Genomic DNA, 19,515 nt, shown 5'->3' with positions numbered 1-19,515 from the left:
TACTAAAAATAAAGAGCATCTCTCTGGTACATCTGATAACCTGATTTTGCTCTCATTTTCATTTTATTTAAAATACTGTGAATTTGGAGTATTGTACCACTGGAGTGTTGTACTAGGGTAGAAGGACAAGGATGAGTACTGTAGTTTTCATATTCCATCAGAACTGTTTCAGATGGGGTGAGACTTAGGCCACTTCTTTTGAAAGATAATCTGAACTCTGAAATAGTACTATCTTTCCTGTTTATGAAGAAGAAATTTCTTCAGCCTGAAAACCAGATTTAGATAACCTGGTTTATGTTATCAGCTTTTTTCATAGGAAGTAAATATCTACAATCTCTCTATCAAAGATGAAAGCAAAACCACTTTATATAGCTGAAGCAGGTAACTCCATGCTTCTCTGGCCCTCACCAGATCCTTTATAATTATCTTGATGAAATTAGGATACCATAATTAAACCTATCATGTATCAAAGAATAAAACATAGGTAGGCTACGCAGTAGCTAAATACTTGTAAATACATTTAATGCACTAACCTTTTATTTCTCTAAATCTGCAAATAAGATGTGATAGCTGGATGGTCACAGCCTCGGTTCTCTATCTGCAGATGGTTTAATGTTGTCAGAGCAGTAGGTCAGGAGCTGCACCCCACCAGTGATTTACAACTGACCTGCACTCAGCTCTAGATAAACCTGAACTTGGCTGCAGATTCACTGGAGGTCCCTATCCTTAGGCAACACCTTTGCACAGCGTAGATGGGCTCTGGGTCCCTCTTCCTTCTTGTCTCTGAAGTGGCTGTAGGTTGTGAGTTGGCTGAAGTGAAGCCTGTCTGCGCCCCCTTCAAACTGCTAACATCTTGGGCATGGTAGCACGAAGATTCCAGGTGGTGTTGCTAGTTAAGTGCTGCAGTCCTTGCTGAACCCTCTGTTGCTGCAGCCACACTGGCAGCAGCATCTTCTCTAGGTTTAGCTGAGATACACGTGCATGAGCTGCACGCAGAGCACCACCTGCACTGTAGCTGTGCGTGAGGCGAGACAGGCCAACTGGTGGCAGCCCACCTGCGGGACAAGGGTGTACGTCCTGTGCCAGAGCTTTGGAAGAAATGATGCTGGCAACACTGATGCGGTGCTTAAAGGTGAAGGTGGAGGCGCAGTGCCCACTGTGTCCTCACAGAGCGTGGTGTCTGAGGCAGCAGCTGTCCGGCTGGTGGCAGAGGTCAGGGGAGAGTTGGCCTTTGGCACCTGCCAAAAAATAAGAAAACTAGAAGTTTTGTCCTTGGTCGGTCCCTGAAATAATCTGTGGACGCACACACAAAAAAAGGTCTTTACTTGTTCTCTGTAATTCTTACTTTAATCTATTTTTTTTTCCAGCTTAGTTTTAGGGCTGTTCATTGTCTCTTGGGTAGAATAACTTTACGTTATCAAATACGGCTTCATCAGCACCATGCAGCTCTGTGGTCGTATAGTGAGACTGGAAGTTTGGATGTTGTGATTATTCTGCCGAGACACCTTTGCAGATGGAGGGGAATGGCAGTGGTATCTTCACGTATGCCGTGATGAGTCGCTACTGTGTTTGACTGTGAACACACCAATGCCCATGTATGTGGGCCCCCTTGGGCATGAAACTGTTAACCAACAGTAGTATATCATTCCTTGTGCTAGAGGGAAGGCAGGTTGTCAGCAGGATGGGGCGAAGTGATGTTATTAAGCTTTGACATTAAATACAGATGCTTGTTTCTTGTAGGCTGTAAATGGTCGCAGGTCACCACGCATTCACCAGGCCCTGATCTGGGTGGGTGTCACTTTCCAAAGAGAGGCATCCCATAGTGAAGCTAGGGACTCACTTAACAACAGTTATCACTAGTTTGGTTGCATTGTAACGCTTGGTAGATACTAGCATTCACAGTCTAAACCATCTAGTTAATACAAAACAGACCTCATTAGCAATATTAAAGCCAGGGTGTCCATTCAAAAACACCCCTTCTGGTGTAGCCTCCCTTTCCTCTGGTGTCACGCTCACTGCTTCACTGCTCCTCTTGCCTCAGTGTGGGGGTGGGATGCAGTGCTAATGTGAGCACTGAGCATCTGCAGATACTCATTCAGGATGGGAGAGTTCGTCTTCCTCTGCTGGGAAATGCATGTTCCCCATCGCTAAGTTTGCAGTACTGTCAGTGACCAGATTCTGCTGGGGCCTCCCTCTGGTATCACTCCCTCCTCTCACCTGCAAGGTCCTTGCTATCCATCAGCCTCGTGCCTGTACCACCTTATGCTGCGTCATTACTCTGTGGTTGTAGATGGTTCATTGTACACTGTGTATCTACTTGTTGCTCATGTCTATGTCAAAATTAACATCATAATTATTAAAACTCAGACAGTCTAGGTAATAGCTACTTGGTCATTAGGTGGTTGTTGCTACAGCTGCACATGTTCAAGTTCCAGGCAAGCCAAAACAAGACATTTTGCTAGCAATCACAGTACTATATTTACTGGTTTGCAGGATTCACATGGCAGTGTGTCTGAGCTGATGTCCCCTGGCTTCTTTAGGGAAGTTCATTCACAGTTGGCCAGTATTGAATATTGACAGTATAAAAGCTTGACCATGCATATGTCTGTTTTGCTATGTGTAGCTCTGAGTCCAGCAGTGATTTATGCCCTATACAGAACTAGTTCGTGATATTTTCGCTTGGATGTATAGAAGTAACAGGCTGGTGTATGCTAATGGATAATTCTAAAAGTTACCAAAACTTATATCTTTTAAAGAACTAGTTTATGATACTTTAACCTGTGTGTGTATCAGTAAGAAGGTGGTGTACTAAAATATCATCAGAGATATGTACTTTGCCTCTGATTTTTCCAGTTTCCTTAAATTTATAGGTTTTGACTTCCCTCCCTAGTTCTGCAGAGAGCAGGACTTTACCTGCATCAGACTGTTTGCTGGATTAGAGCTTGTATTTGGTTAGCACTTTTAGAATCAATTTAAAGATTATATTTAGTCAGGATTAAGAATTGACAATAATATTGGCATTAGTAGAGTCAGAGGCCACCTCTGCAGTTGCAGGTAGTTTTATCATGCTAGCATGGAGGTTTATACAGATTTATGGATTTCTTCAAGAGATGTACATCAAACATGGGGAGGTTGACACAAAAAGCAATTGTGAGCTTGATGGGTCCAGAGCAAGGTATGGCTCAGATACAGGTGTGGTGATTTGTATTTTACTTTAGGACAGTCTGCTTTACAGAGGATTGAAGGTCCTAGCACTCCCTGAAGCTTTTAGGTAGATATGTAGATTGGGAGAAGGTCCAAGCTCTCTCTGAACTTCTTACACTGCTCTGCATATGTGTATAGACTGGTTCCAACAAGGACCAAAGTGTAAAAATATCTTTAAAATAGTTGACTGTGTTGTCTTGGTAGACCGCACAAAGTAATACTGTGTAAAAAATTGCCTTTTCCTGGCAAATTTAAGGCCACTCTGCATAAAAAATTGAAGAAGTGGAACACGTGGCACCTGAAGGGCACAGCTATTTGTTTTACTTGTAACAAAAACGTTAGCTAATTAATCATAACAAATTGTTCTTTTATCAGCAAACAATTTCAATATTGAATTCAGAGAGGATAATTTTCTCCTGTTTGAAGCTATACAGTATATATTGTAAGATTGAAATGGAATAAATCAGATCACGGTGCAGCAGAGGAAAAAGGAGGAAAGGTGGTATGCCTACAAAAGGTGTCGAGGAGTGAGAAAACAGAGAAGCAATTTATTGAGGAATAAGACAAGGGTTTTGCAATGGTGAAATGTAGTCCATGAAGATTTAGGACTTTTATACTTCTGTCTCCTGTCTGCATGCTGAATTTTCATAATTCTGAGGCTGAACTGTAGCGAGGAGCCTGAACGAAAACCTTTTTTTCCCTAAAATGTTTCTAAGAAGACTGGCTAGGGTTGTATACTGACTGTTTTTCCCTCCACTGTAAATTTGACATGGACTATGCTGGTAACTAAGAAATCTCTGGGGATTCAAACAGAAAATCTCTTTGGTGAACTGCAATTCAATTTATGTGGAATAGATTGGTTGGCAACAGCTACTAAAAACTGAGTTTAAGCACATTGTGAGAGACAAATTCTCTTCCAAAATTTTGTCTTTTGAAGCAAGGCCAGCACTTATTATTGGAACTGTTATCATTCATGAAATGATCTCAAGCAGTTTTTTCTACATGGGAGAGATTTCAGAAAGACATCTGAGAATTGATGTTCTTTCCAAGTCACTGGTGAGAAAAGCAGAATTAAATCCAAAGACCACTGCCACCAGTGGGACTCCCTATTATCTTCACTGGACGCTATAACAAGCTCTCAGTCTTGTGTAGTCTCTTGCAAAGAAATGAAAAATAGGTTGCTGAATTACTGATGCTGTGTAGTGATGGTAGTCTTCTTAAGTATATAAGAAATAGAGAATTCATCTTAAAAAAAAAGTTTGTGTTTTGTGTTGAGAAAATACCATGAGAAACTATCTGAACTATCTTGTATAAACTACCGTTAACATATAGCATTAACCTAATTCAAGATTTAAAAAAAAAAAAAAAAAGTTTTGAAAAGAAACTAGGATGTTGCCATACTATTTTTTTAAAATTTGATTTAAAATCACAAAGTTGCAATATTTTGACATTTTATTCCCATTTAAGATGAAAAGAAAACCATGAATATTTCACATTCCAAAGGAATATAAATCTCAAAATTATTGTTCTTCTCTACCCTCAATAAATACAGTCAGTTTAACTAAAAATTATGTACGTGGAAAAAACATCATATATAAACTGTTAAAATTGTTGAAGATATAATCTAAGTAGAATAATAATAATTAACATATGTTAACTGCATTTTCATCAAGAGCAATTTGTTCCATGTACAGAAGAATTTAATATGATACAGATTTTCTTGTAAATTTGTTTTTTCTTTTTTCCTTGAAGTCCATTGATGCCAATGGAAAGCTCCTTTTGCTATAAAAAGCTATTGGATTGAGCACTTCCCCTTAAATTACTGTATATAAAGTGAGTTGTGAAAAATAGCAAGGTGTTCAAGTTGCAGAATATCTCAAAATACACGTTTCCTGCTGAAATCCATGCTGATTGCTTGATGCAATACTTGTGCCCTTCTGTTCTATCCTCAAGTGTGTAAATGTACTCAGCTGTCAAACCTTTCTTGGCTGCAAGGCTTTACTAGGCTTTTAGCTGAGTTCTATTCACTTATGAAAAATCTCATCTAAATTTATTATTGCCTTCATACAGGGCTAGTAGGCTTATCTTGGACTAAAGGCAAACATACAAGTTCAGCTTATTCTCTGCCTGATAAAGACGTGCTTTGCAGGGAAATTGCAGTTTAAACTGTTGTGATGCCAGTGGCAGTCCTTTAGTCCACCCCTACAAAGTTCCTCAAGCAAATCCTCTACAAATCCAATAGAAAGGAATTGAGGAGTGACTCAACAGTCCAAATAATCATAGGGCACGTTCCTGTGAGGCTTGAGAAAAAGAGCAAGTGCAACGTAAGAAAGGATGTAGAATGGGATTTGCCCTTTTCTGCATTTGACATAAGAATGTGTGTTGCTGACATAGTTTGTAGGATCATTTTATCCGTATCGTGCCATGTAGGCTGATTATCATTGGAAGTCACTCACACCATGGTCTGCAAACTAAAAGTCAGTCCTTTAAATATCTGGAGTGGTACATGACAATGAAAATAGAAAGAGCATGAAAAGATTGTGCAAAATGTGATTTCCCTCTCATGTTGTTTATCAATAGTGTAAATGCATGGTAGACCAGAGGGTGTTCATCCCATAGAAAGAGAGAGTGAAAACTAGTAAGTTCTCCTTCATCTTTAGTGACAGTGAAGAGAAGCAGCAGTAATGTGTCTGGAACATTTCATCATATATCCACTCAGTTTAGGCCATCTAATCCTTATGTAAGTCCAGGATGAAAAAGTATAAAACAAGATTGGGTCTCAGTAAAGAATGCAACTTCCTGATCAGGTCTGGCTATGATCTGATAAAATGTAGTCCTGGAGGATACTGGGTTAATGTGAAACTCATAGTTATTCTGTCTGACTTTACAGTCTGATGAAAAATCTGATGAAGGGTATGACAGTAAGGAACTGATGTGGAAATACTCTTCAGTAAGAACAAAAGTCTGTATATTGATACTGTATTTTCTGTGTTTGCTTTTGTTTCATTTTTGTTTCTCTGTTTAAAAAAAAAAAAAAAAAGAGTCAAGAGTAAGAAAAAAGCTATTTATATATCCGAAACAGTTCTTGAATGTTGCTGGTATACTCCTGCTTTCTTCTGAGAACATGCACTTTACATGCCCTTGGCATGGAACTGAGTAGTGCTATTGAAGATGGTTGTTTTGATATTTCTGAAGATGGATTTTGATACACCATAACAATCAGATTACTAAGAGAGGGCAAAGTTGGATACCCTTGTATTACAGTGCTGTTTGAAGAGATGTGTACAGGGTACAAATTTGAAAGCAGCTAAATGCTGCATTAGTTTGAACAGTCCAACACCTGAGCTGATGCATGCGTTGTGCCTACCAATGACCCTAATCCATAATCAGTTTTGGTTGTGCATAAGTTCAGATGCTGCTTATTTCAGTTATTGGTTTTTGGATAAGCTTTTTAGCCTGCATGGCTAATTATTCAGAAATCTATTGTGCCCTCTCAGATTGTGAAGGAGTTAGTAGGCATTTGCTAATTCTACGTCCAGAAATAGATTTAAGAGATCATCAAAGCATAAAGCACGCAATATTCTGATTTTCAGAAGAGGGCAGGCAACTAGAACTAATGAGTCTCATCTTGAAACAGCAAGAGAACTTCTTCAAAGCAGAAAACGTGCAGAAATACCACTTCTTGGATGGTCTATAAAGGACATGATTTGTTTAATACAAGGATAACAAAATTATTGCTAGACCTGGGAATGGTGAGGGGACTCAGCAGGGAGAAACGAGGAGCACACAAAAGGAGTCTGAGAGGGCCTTGTTCTGTGAAGTCTGACTCTTTCCTCTCTGCCTGCTCCTCACAACCAGTACAGGCTCTTTCTAAATAATCCTTTACTTAGCTCACACAGCTCTGCATTATAAATGTCAGGAACCACTGCCACTTTGCACTGACATGGTTGACTTTGGAGCTTTGTGTTTAGATGGGAGGAAATGTTTTTTTTTTTTTAATTTTATTTATTTTTTTAAACAAGAGAAGCTTGTGCTATAAGTTTCTCCCTTGCAGAATACTCAGATTTGTTTATTTTGTTTAACTTGAGTGTTGACTTTTCCTTCTTTTAATTTGTTTTACACTTCCTGAACTAGGTGTCCCATGGCACGCTGGGATCTTGATCACGTGTATGTCTCCATGCCTTCAGCACATGCCATTCTTATAGATCTTACCTGTTTGCTCCTACTGTTTTTTCCACATGCAGACATTCTTATTTGCTTTCCACTGATACTAATTTGAACCCTTCTATTGCAGTTCTCTGCAATAGTCCTTCAGAATATTTTGTTGTTGGGTGCTGTTAGGATATTGCACTTCTAAGTCAAATGACTGTCATATGCATTTGACATTATGACCCCCAGGAAGTGGAAAATGAGATAAGAGGATCAGCTTTAGGGATTATGATTATCCCACATCCGAATACATGTGCTCTAGCACAAGCCAGTTACTATGCTGGCCAAAATCTGCACAGCTAAAAATTTAGAAAATTTGAAATTTCCTATCCTTGTTACACTACATATCATCTAACTCTCAAAAACATTTTACCACAGATTCTTTCTCTGTTAGCCTCTCAGAGGCTAAACCAGAGATAGCATATGAGGAATAAAGTAACATTCAGCATGAATAAAGATACCAGAATTGAGACCTCACTGGAAAAATATAATTAATTTTAAAAGTCTAGGTAATATCTTTGATTCTCAAATGTAGTAGGATTGTAAATGTAAGAAGGTATGACTTTGTCATTATAAAAGACAGCAGTGGCTGAGGCCACATCTGAAATACAGTGAGCAGTTCTAATCAGCTCGTTTTAATAAAGGTATGAAGGGAATGAAGCAGCAATGGAAAGGGTAGGAAAGGGTACTCAGAATTGAGACTCAATGATTTGAGTTATTCAGAAGGTTCAAAATCAAGGTTCAAATTCTTTAGAAAAAGAAGATTAGGAAGTGACCTTAACTACCTATGCTGTGCAGTGACTGGGGAGGACAATTGATAGAAGATTATTCAAGCTGGTGTCAAAATGAAAACCAAGGGGCAAAAGCTTAAGTCAAGCAATGCAAATTCCTTGAAGAATCTAAAATGAGCTCTTTTTTAGCTTGAGGAATCCAAAATGAGCTCTCTTTCAGCTGGAATAATACATAAACCTGCAGTAGGAGTCACTTCTAAACAATGTATATAGGCAGATACTCAGCTTAGCAGATTCACTGACATCACTTTGTTAAAAAAAAATAGAATCCAAACAAACAAAATGCTTTCCAGAAAAAGGATAGGAGTTCTTAGGAAACAGAGAGAGGAGGAGAATATAAAAGATAATGTTACTTCTTAAAGTTACAGCATCACATACACGAGTATCACTGGACTCTGTTTTCTCACTCCGACACTTGTGCTGCTCACAGGTTATTAACCAGGAAAAATATTTTTATCTTTCAGTTTTATCATAGAACTTGTTATATATAACTTTAAAAGTCATTCCAGCACCAAGGTATCTGGCAAAGGCTTGCCTGCTTTGGTTCTGGGTTCCTACCGGATGAACGAGTAAAGCTTCTGAACTTGAAGATCTTGCACTGAGCTATCAGACACAAATGTTTACACGTGCAGATGATTCTCTTAACTAGCTATAGGTGCAGATGATAGAACTAATAAGGTGAAAAAACATTTCCTTCTCTGTTATCTATGTAAGTTTTCCTTCTTGTCTAGTGTATGTGCAAAAGGGCCCCAAAAGGGCCTTCTGCTTACATAGTATACGATATTTCTGTCAGGACTTTCATGTGAACTACATGGGCAGTGAGTTTGTGGCATCTGGAACAATGCTTTGGAAATCTTATTCATAGATGTACTTCAAGGATGTGTTTGAGTTCAGCCTAATTCCAGAAGCTGTTTTCCACCAAGCTCTGTGTCACCTATGCACTTAACATATCTGAAGTCCCTTTTTTTCTCACTTCCAAACAAGATAGGGTCCTGTGGTACTTCTAGCTGAGTGTACTTCTTTCAAAGTTCTGATAGATGGAACGATGATTTTGTAAATGGTTACAGATTTTTTAATCTGCTTTCAGATGAAGAATTGAATATCTTCAGTAATTGAAAACAAATACCTAGCAGGAAATCTGCCAGAGAGATACATTAGCAGGATTCCTTGATTCAAGCACTGATACTGATTCCTGAAAATAGATTTTGTCTTTTTTAGTATCATAATTCTGTATGTTAGTCACTTATTAATATTAGATTTTACTACTGACAGTTTTTGAGCATTGGATAATGTTTTTGTATGTACGGTATTGTTAATCTATTTAAAATACTTAGTACTTAACGCTTGGAATTGATGAATCAAATAATCAGGCAGAATGACGAATCATAACATGAACTCTGTACAATGTACACAGAAGCAGCTATTCTAAGAACAAATGTAGTGTTACTGTGATTGTGGATGTGAGAGAGAGCCTATTGGTCCTTGCAAAGCAAATCTTTCCCAGAACATCTCTGCCAGTGGGGACCTTCAAAAGTATTGGATCACCACATCTGCCAGCAAAGGCAACATGAGCTCTAAGCATGCGTGTATTGGGATGGAGTTAATTTTTTTCATAGTAGCTTGTATGGTCCTGTGTCAGTGTGTTACTGACACATGTAAGAGTGTGTTACTTGCTTAAATTAAGACCTAAATGTTGTTTCCATGGATTTCTGAATTTTTCTGATTTCTTAAAATGATTCTTTTGACTTCATTGCAAAAATACCAGTTAAAATACTGGAACATCTTTCTCCTATAAATGCAGTCCTTTTGGGCCAGTGGTACTTCATTAAGCAGACTGAGACAAAACCTGCTTAATTTCTTAGTGTTCTTCTCATTCAAATTTCAGTCCTGAGGAAAAACTGTCCCAGTAACGTAATACAGAACCAGAGCAGTCATTTATAAAATTCTGTATATTTCATACAGTCATAGAACCACAAAGTGGTTTGTATTGGAAGGGATTTTAAAGACCATCTCGTCCCAACCCCCTGCCATGGGCAGGGAACACCTTCCAAAATTTTTCGTGCAGGCTCTAACTTCGCTTTGATTAGTTAGAGCCTCAAATTTAGGTGGCTTGGTCTAGCTGCCAAATGGTATCTTGAAAAGGAGAAAGAAATCTATTTTCTGTGGTCAGAAAAAAAAAAAAAAAAAAAAATGGCCAAAGGTAGACTGTTGAAATATTTGAAAACTCAGTAAGAAAATAAATGATAGTTAAACTACAGATCATGTAAGATCAGAAAACCAGCATTATCTGTTTACATGTCTGATTTCTTGTTATTTACACTTGTTATGAAGTGCTGATTCATAAGAATCGTTGACTAAAATTCATGATAGGAAAAAAAAAGTTGGCCAAGTATCCCAGCCAATGTGGCTATCCCAGCCACTGAGAATGTCATTAAATGTTTTAAGAATCATCTCTGTTTCTGATTGAATAAAGTGATGTAAAACTCCAGCTGAAAGCTTTCAAGGAGAATCTGTTCCCTCATGAATCATTTTCCTCCATTGCCATGTTGCAAGGATTTTTACTATAGAACTATTTCTGAGGACTAGGCTTCTGTCGTTACAGTTGATCACCTACCATATTTTTAACAGGAATGCCAACATAAAGAAGAATGTTCTGAAGAAAAAAAAAAGTAGAAGAGGACAATTCTGGGAGTTGTCCTTGACTGCGCACTGTGTTTATGAATATAGATGTTGTTCTGGTGGATGAAAAGCTCAACATGAGTTAGCAGTGTGTGCTTGCAGCTGTGAAGGCCAGCTGCATTCAAGGCTGCATCAAAAGCAGTGTGGCCATCAGGGTGAGGGAGGTGATTCTTCCCCTCTGCTCTGTTCTTGTGAGACCTCACCAGGAGCCCTGCGTTCAACTCTGCAGCCCCCAGCACAGGAAGGACATGGATGTATTAGAATGAGTCTAGAGAAGTTGATGAGAGGACTGGAGGACCTCTCCTATGAAGAAGACAGCTGGGGATGTTCAGCCTGGAGAAGAAAAGGCTCTGAGGAGACCCTATTGCAGCTTTTCAATATTAAAATGAAGGGGGCTTATAAAAAAGATGGAGAGTGACTTTTTACTTGGGCGGACAAGTGGAATGGTTTTAAACTAAAAAGGGTAGATTTAGATTAGGTGTTAGAAGGAAATTCTTTACTCAGAGTGTTGAGGCAACTGCCCAGAGAATCTGTGGACTCCCCATTCCTTGCTGTTAAAGACCAGGCTGGATGAGGCCCTTGGCAACCTGATCTAGTGGGCGGCATCCCTGCACATGGTAGGGGGTTGGAACTGGGTGATCTTTAAGGTCCCTTCCAACCCAAAGGGTTTTATGATGAGAGCTCATCTTAGTGGCCAAGTCATACCTAATGTGTATGTCAGACCAAAGTACTCATAAAGTAAGCTCTCAGAGGCAGAAACTGGAATGATTGAAAACGGTGTAGCAATAGACACCTAGGTCCCTCTTTGTTTCCTATGTACATGTGTGTATACGTATGTTAGGAGCCCAGTGATATGTGTCTTGGAACTGCAGTTATATCTTGTTCTAAGGCATACCACAGGTCTCCTAGAAAGCTAACAACGTGCAATGAAGTATCAGGGTTATTGCTGGAATCCTCTGAAGGTATTTCTGAACTTGTTACAGCAGAATAGATAAGTACCCACTGTAGTGCTGTCTGATCTTTTCTTTAATAAAAAAGGGGAATGTGATTTTTTTAGTGTGCAGTGAACAGACAATAGACATTCTGTATTCAGGGCTAACCTTGTAACCAAGTAAAAGGAATCTTCTCTTTTGCAGGGACTAAGTTTCCTCACCTTAAAATAAAATTCAGATACATTTCACCTGTTAGGTTGGATGTATTCTAGACCAAACACAAGGATGTCCAATTTGTCCAAATAATTGTTAAAGCAAAAGAGTCAAAATAATCCCTCTACGAGTGTGATTACCTGGCTGCTGGCATTCATTAGCAAGAACACTCATTTTAGCTTTGTGTATCTAATATACGCTCTGAGCTGTTCTCTTTTTTCACCAAGCAGTTCAAAACTGAACATGACAAAATGAAGAATGACCACAGATCTCTACAGGGAAACCTCTGCCCACTTATAATATTGCAGCTACTCCACCCAGATAGAACGAGATAGAATATCCTTATCTCTTTTCCTGTGGTGCAGATCTGTAGAACAATTTCTCCTGCTGTTTCTTTTGATTCCAAGAGACATTAAACAACCCATTCAGTTTCTCTGTGAAATCTTATAGTAAACATAGTAACTACAAACACACTGCAACTCTTTTCACCCAGTTGCATTTTCGTATGTTAGGAGAAAGAACAGCCTGATAATATCTGGTTATTTTTCTAAGTTCTTAAAAGGCAGCTGGATGAAAAGCAGTTCAGTGAAGCGGTAGAAAAGTTTTGAAAGAAAGAGACTTCAGTGTTTCCTGGAAAATAAGATAATCTTGCTATCTTTTAAATATAATTAGTATTATTTTTTTTACCGACTATGATGCTCAAAACTGATGAGTATCATACTATAGCTGCTGTGACATAGGAGTGCCTAAACAAAAATGTGAATTCCCAAACTGAAAATCAGCTGTGAGTGACAATGGTAGGTGGTTGCATTCAGATCGAGCATGAGATTAAAATTCTATCTGTTTGGTTCTAGAGGTTGCAAAGGATGGTAAAACACTCACAGAAATGTTCAAAAAGTGTAGGACTGTATGGGTGGTGCTCTGAGTGACATTTCTTTTTTTTCTGTCTTAGAACTGGAATTACAGATTAATAGGCACTTAACACAAATGCTTGCTTCAGAACGCAAAATATTGCTGAGTTCACAAAGGCATTTGCAATTGCCTTTCAGAAACATAATGCATTCCTGTAGAAAATGCTGTTTTAATGTAGCATAAAAATACAATTTAATCTCTAAGCAGGTGTGACTGTAAATGAGGAGAAAGTGTAGTTACTGTTCTTTCTTATCATCAACAATTCCTCTAATTATTTTTCTTCATTGTAAGAATTATAGTCTGTATAGCAGCAGAGCTATTTTATATGCCTAAAATGGATGATGATATTTATCTTTTTATGCAGGAGTAATAATTACACATTTTACATTAACGAGAAACATTGCATCTCTACCAGTTAGAATATTCATTTCTGAAGTTAAATAGCTAAAATGTTAGATGTAGAATAGGACAGATGGTTAAGTGAGTAGAGCATTAAGTTGCTGGGCCGTGACGGTGATGCAATGCTTAAACAGGAAATGTTCCCCAATCTGGTCACCTATTAGTATACATAATCCTGCTTTTGCCTTTTTTTTTTTTTTTTTTTTTAAACAAAGACTAGTATTTGCAATGATATTCTTACAAACCATTTAACTTTTCTATGTCTGCAATACCATTAAATAAATTAAGGTTGGAAAATCAAATCCTGAAACTTGGGAGATATGAAAATTGAAATTTAATTATTAACCTTTATTTACCTTTTGTAAGTTTCTGAATTAAATTAATGCATAGTGCGTTGTTTTCTTATGGATTAGATATCCATTGTATTTCCTCATCTTTTCCTTACATGTTGTTGTTATTATTATTACTTTTATTATTGTTAAGGCTTGTTTCAGTTGATCACCGCCAGCCTTACAGTGATAACAAAATTACTGTGGTGGTGAATATACAATACAAAACATCAACAAAGACTTTTCTTTCCTTTGCACCTGATAATTTGTGGATTTTCCTGGGCATTTGAGAAATCATTTATTAGTAGTAGTATTCCAGGTAATTGTTGGAGAACAAACAAATATGATTTAAAAAAAAAAAAAAGTCAGAAATATTTACAAGCTTGAGATAACAATTTGATAAATCAGTATCTAATTTTTCAAAATTCTATCTATCATTTTATAACATTTATATGTTAGATCAGATTGATAGCACTCTTTATATTGCCCACAGTTGCAGTTACAGTATTCTCCATGATAGGCAAATTAAGGACTTCGTGAAAATGTCTGGTTCACTAGTTAGATCCTTGTAGTTTAGATGTTTAATTACCACTGATGAGAAAGCAATGAGAATTGGGTTTCCTGACTAAACTCATCTTTTTTAATACTTCTGAGTACCTAGTTTAAGTACAAAATCTTGTATTACTCTGTACATTTTGAAAGGGAGAAAACTAAAATCTGTTTATCAAGAATCATATTCAACCTAACGTGCTTTGTCTGAAATGTTCTGCATCATTAATTATAAATTTTCCAGTATATATGGTGTACCAAGTACAAATCTGACTGTAAACAGCCACTTTTCATGAAGTTTTTTTGAATAAAACCAGTTAAATGAAGTAGCAGATAGCACAGGAAAACAGACACAGTGAAATCTGGAAATATAATACAACATATTACAGTCAAAAAGTGATGGAAGCACCTGGCACAAACCTACGGACACCACTGGGACCTGGCCACCACCAGGAAAGGGGCCCTCAGCCCCTCTGGCCCTCCTCCTCCTCCCACACGAGGGCCTCTTTCAGGCCGCACAAGCCCCTTCCCAACACGGCCACATTGGGCCTGGTGCGTGGTGCGCCATCACAGGGGCATCACAGAGGCTTCCTGATGTCACTGTGACATCTGCCCACCGCTGTGTCCTGGGGCCTATAAAAGCCCCTGTGCCTGGCCCACCACTTGCTGATCTCCCAGGCCCTCTACCATCATCGCAGAACTGCCCGATCTGCTCCATATGCCTGGCCCTGCCTCTGCCTCCACAACTAGGGGGGGAGAGGCCATCCGTTTACCATCTGGCAGGACTGCCTGCACAATGGCCTCTTCCCCCACCCCCCATTCCCCATCCCCTCCTCTCGTGTGGAGGTGTCATCTCTTCTGCATGGAGTCCCAAGCAGTGGACAGAGCGCACTTGGCTTCCTTTGGGCTGCTGCAGCAGGGCGACAGGAGAAGCCCTCCGAAGGCCATGCTGAGCACAGGGTGTCTCGGTCTGAGGACGAGAAGGCTGCTTAGGAGGTGCTTGAAGACGAAGCTGCACCCTGCATGGCGGTGCACAGAAAAGAGCAGCAGATCCCTCAAAATGGTGACGCAGACAGCTGTTCCTCTGCAGAAGCACAAGTCTTCAGCTCTGCCAGGAAGAAGCACAAGAGTGCAGCGTAAAGCCCATTCAAGATGCTTGGTTACCAGTTATTCCCAAGACTGGGCAACTAACTGGTAGAATGATCCTAATAAAAATAAGAATGAAAGACATTGCAACAACAATAATAAAAAACAACTAGTGAAAGCACTTTCCTCTCTTCTTTGGTGTCATTTTTTCAACTGCCCCTGGGCTCCAGCATCCTGTTCTGGTCTCCCCAGTACAGTAAAGATCCTGATGGGTGTGGAGTGGGCCCAGCAGATGGCACTGGAGGGAGTGAGGGGCCAGGGCACGCAGCATACAAGGGCAGGCTGAGGGATCTCCTGTGGTCAGCATGAAGGAGAGAAGGCTCAGGTGTAGAGCTCATAGCTGCCTCCAGCTGCCTGCTGGGTGGAGGGAGTAGAGAAGATGATGCCTGTGCCTTCTCTGAGGGACTCTGTGGGAGAAAGGTGAGCGGCACCAGGCCCACGCTTGCAGGTGGAGACAGCCCAGCTAGCAAAAAGGCAAGGATTGTCCCCACAAGGGTGCTCAGACAGAACCGGTGTCCAGAAAGGCTGCGGAGTCTCTGTCCTGGTGTTGTCCATACGTTCATGCCCAGTGCACCACGCCAATAAGCACACAGCATCGGAATCCACACCAATGTTTTTAATTAAATTATTAATTGTATAACTCTGCAGAGTCAGGTGCTTGGCAATCTTTCACAAAGCAAGCACACCTCTGACTCAAATCACCATCATTTATGCACAGCAAACTTGTGAAAACTATCTCTTTGGCTACTTTTGATTGGCTATTACAGCTCTCCTAACTTATCTCTACTGAGTTTGCGCATTACAGAGTGACAGCCAGGGGAGGGAGAGGGCAGGGGGGAGGGGGATTGTGTGGGATTGTGCTAATCCTACATTATCATACATTAGCATTTTGATGGGTGTGGTTCTTAATATGTTAATGAACCTTAATGAGAAAAAAGTTACTATAGGTCAGTCGGGAGCTGTTTTTCTCCTTCTTGTTTTTTGCCTTTTATCCTTTATCTTCTTTGCTTCTGCTAGCTCAAGGCTACCTGTCTCTTTCTTTCCTTATTTTCTTATCTAAAAGACTACACAACTCCAGGCCTCTTTATTTTCTTCAAGGTTTTCTTGTTTTTTTTTTTTTTTTTTTTTTTTTGTTGTTGTTGTTTGTTTGTTTTTCCCAGTTTTGGGACTACAGTAGGTTACTCAGAGAATTTTGTGTTCAACAGGGGATGAACCACAGAACAGGAATAAGAGCAACTGACTCACTGTGGAAATTATTCAGAATGCACTTCTTTGGTCACTTGATCATATGAACAACCCAGTTAACTTTAATAACTTTAATATCTTTAATAATACTATCAATTGAAATAAAATACCTGTGTGCTTAAGTATTTGTATGTTTTTGTTCTAGAATAATAATCTTATATGAAAAGACAGAGAAAAGGGCTGCAATGGTTGAAGTTATTTATGCGTGATTATGCAAAATGTGAGAAATAGTGGGATTAGTAAATTTTTTGACGTATAAGCTCTTTGTATGTAGCAGTAAGATAAATCTTTCTTAACACGTACCTGTGGAGTTGCCCCACTGAAGTGAATGAATTTGCACTGCAGTGAAATTACTGAAGGCATAAAGAGAATAAAGCCCTATCCATGTCATTGATATACCTGATAAGTATGCTATTCAGCATACTTGTTGTTTGATTTGCCCAACCCTAATAAAAAGTCCCATCTGTTTTGTAAGGCCTATGAGTCATAATGTCTCCTGCATAAGTCATCTTTCTGAATGTCTGATGATTTTTATTTTTAACTATAAAAGAAGCTGCAGCAGTAAAATATAATAAATGTGTTTTGTGCTTCTTGTTTATTATAATTGCCTAAAAATACTCTTTATATCCTAACAGTGCAATAATTTCTCATACTATTTTATAATACTGCAAGAGTAATCAGATAAAGTGCACAAATTACCACTACATTTCCAGAGTTCCCCATCCCTTTCTTTTCTATATAAACCAGACCAGATGAATATCTCCTTAGCCTCTGCCATTTTTCAGTCACCAATACAACCAAGAAACAAAATCTGTGTTGCAGTCCTGCTGCTTTTCCGGGACGATTGGAGTGTATTTTCCAGCCATATCCTCATTTCCAGGCAGGTTATTATTTATCAGAGGTTTGGTTTTCTGTGGGAACAAAAGAGGGTGGCTCACCCAATATAGAAACTTTCAAGTTGTTCCCAAACTCTTTGGCTGAAATGGAAAAGCCAGTTAATTTAACGCATTTAAAATCCCCGTATGGGATCCTGGTACTTGCTTACCCCTGCCATTGCCCTTGAAATGATAGCAGTACACCTATCTAAAGGCCGTTGACAGCAGCATAACAAGGAGAGACAGAAAGAGGCTGATGATGTACATTAAAGCCACTTAGAATAGGGACAATTTCAACCCTAATGTCAGTAGAGTAGAGAGAGAAAGTTTGCACTCAGAAACAGCAAGACAGCTTGCCAAAGCACCAAAAGAAGTGACATGATCGGGGGTGGGAGGTGGTGCTGGCAATGCACAAGAATTTTCCAAGTGCATCTTGTAACTGGATTTTTTCACTACAGTGATTTTTTACTTGTGGACAGATTATTACGTAGCTTAGGGAAGACAATGCATGTTTGCAGTATTAATGTGAGCTTGTACGTATGGTTTATATTTGCTCTTGTATTTCCTACTGTACACAGCTATAGTATGCAGAATACATGTAAAAAAAAATCCTATTTATATGAATACTAGGATGAATTTACATTTTTCATCAAGAATTCTGTTTTCAATAATTTCTGTTAAGGGCAAAATTTGTATTTTCCATGTGCGTGCTTTGGAAGAAACTGCATTAGGAGATCCTATAGGTAAGGTTTTCTGAGTGCTTTCTTGCAGCCTCCAAAGCCTTTCATCTTTTGAAGTAAAATTCCTGAAGTTTGAATTCTGCCAAAATTCAGGGCTTGCTTTGCTTTTTGGCTATTTAAGACCCCAAAAAAAAAAAAATATATATATATATATGTATTTACTTATCTTCTCATCACTCTATAGAGAGTTAAATATGGAAAATTATGCCGAAGCCAATTTTATTGTCCAGAGCTGAAAAGCACATTGAAGTCTTTGGTTCTGAACAAACAGAAACTTTTCCAGTCTCGTCAATTGAATGTGTAACTGTGCTATGTCTCTGGCCAAAAATAAAAAGGGAAGGACAAAATAACTTTCCTGGACACTTTCACACTATGTTTACTATTCTCTGAATGCTGGCTGATAGAGGTCCCATTATATAGCCATTGCAAAATTTATGGTTTTAAATAATCAGAGGAATAAATTCTTCCGATTTAGTACGCACTCATGTCTGTTGATGAAATATATTTTCTTGTCTCTTTAGCTTCAAAATTACTCGTCATTTTGAGATAGGAGTAATCCAGTGAAGTTTTTAAGTGAAACAAACAAGGCCATTTTTCATTAACTAGTGATTTACAGTATTTGTTTAGATTCCTGCAATAATTACTAAGTGATGAAACTGTCAAGCAGAGGCAAATCAAATGCATTGTTTACAATAAAAAACTTTTGAAAATGTATTTGTACACTGTGACATTGAATGCAACAAATAACAAAGATCATTAGAGACAAAACTAACATCTATTTGAGATTAATTATGTTTTGCTGACATTCAGTTTGCCAGTGCCCCCTCTACTTGAGTTTTGTTATACACTAACATTTCATACATTTTAAGGAAAGTAAATATAGCTTGAGACAATTTTTGTTATTGCTTATTGCAGAGCATGGAAATGATTTAAGCCAAAAGATTTGCATTTTAGATTTGCCTTTCAAACATTCCTAATAGTCTGAATGCGATTAGTTGGAGAACCATTACTTTGAATTCATTTCTGCTTACCTTCAGTGCCAAAGTATGGCTATATATTCAATAATAAAAATAATAGCTACAGACATTGAGGTATACGTGACTCCCATTTTTGCACTCCCTGCCTGCCCAGTCAACCAAGTTTCCCTAAAAACAGACTCTCTGTTCCCTGTATGTTGTATCTTCTTCTGCCAGCCTTCAAGGCTGGACCAGAAGGTATGCATTTATATTGTTCCTGGCTTTGAAGAAAAAGCCAGCTTAAGCAGCTCCTGCTCCTCCTCTGGCCACTTGTCT

General features: G+C 38.7%; 1 long non-coding RNA gene across 1 annotated transcript; it reads right to left on the bottom strand.

The window, feature by feature from the left end:
• Positions 1-532: 532 nt before the first annotated feature.
• LOC106034847 (uncharacterized) lies at positions 533-15,477 on the bottom strand. The gene is made up of 2 exons (XR_001206356.3): positions 14,627-15,477; positions 533-1,238 (listed from the first exon to the last, which is right to left on the bottom strand). It is a non-coding gene; the product is annotated as an uncharacterized lncRNA (long non-coding RNA).
• Positions 15,478-19,515: the final 4,038 nt, after the last annotated feature.

The sequence above is a fragment of the Anser cygnoides genome, chromosome 2 (genome assembly GCF_040182565.1).
Source record: "Anser cygnoides isolate HZ-2024a breed goose chromosome 2, Taihu_goose_T2T_genome, whole genome shotgun sequence".
Taxonomy (NCBI): Eukaryota; Metazoa; Chordata; class Aves; order Anseriformes; family Anatidae; genus Anser; species Anser cygnoides.
Note: the sequence above shows the minus strand (reverse complement) of the source record. Positions and strands in the feature narration are given on the sequence as shown.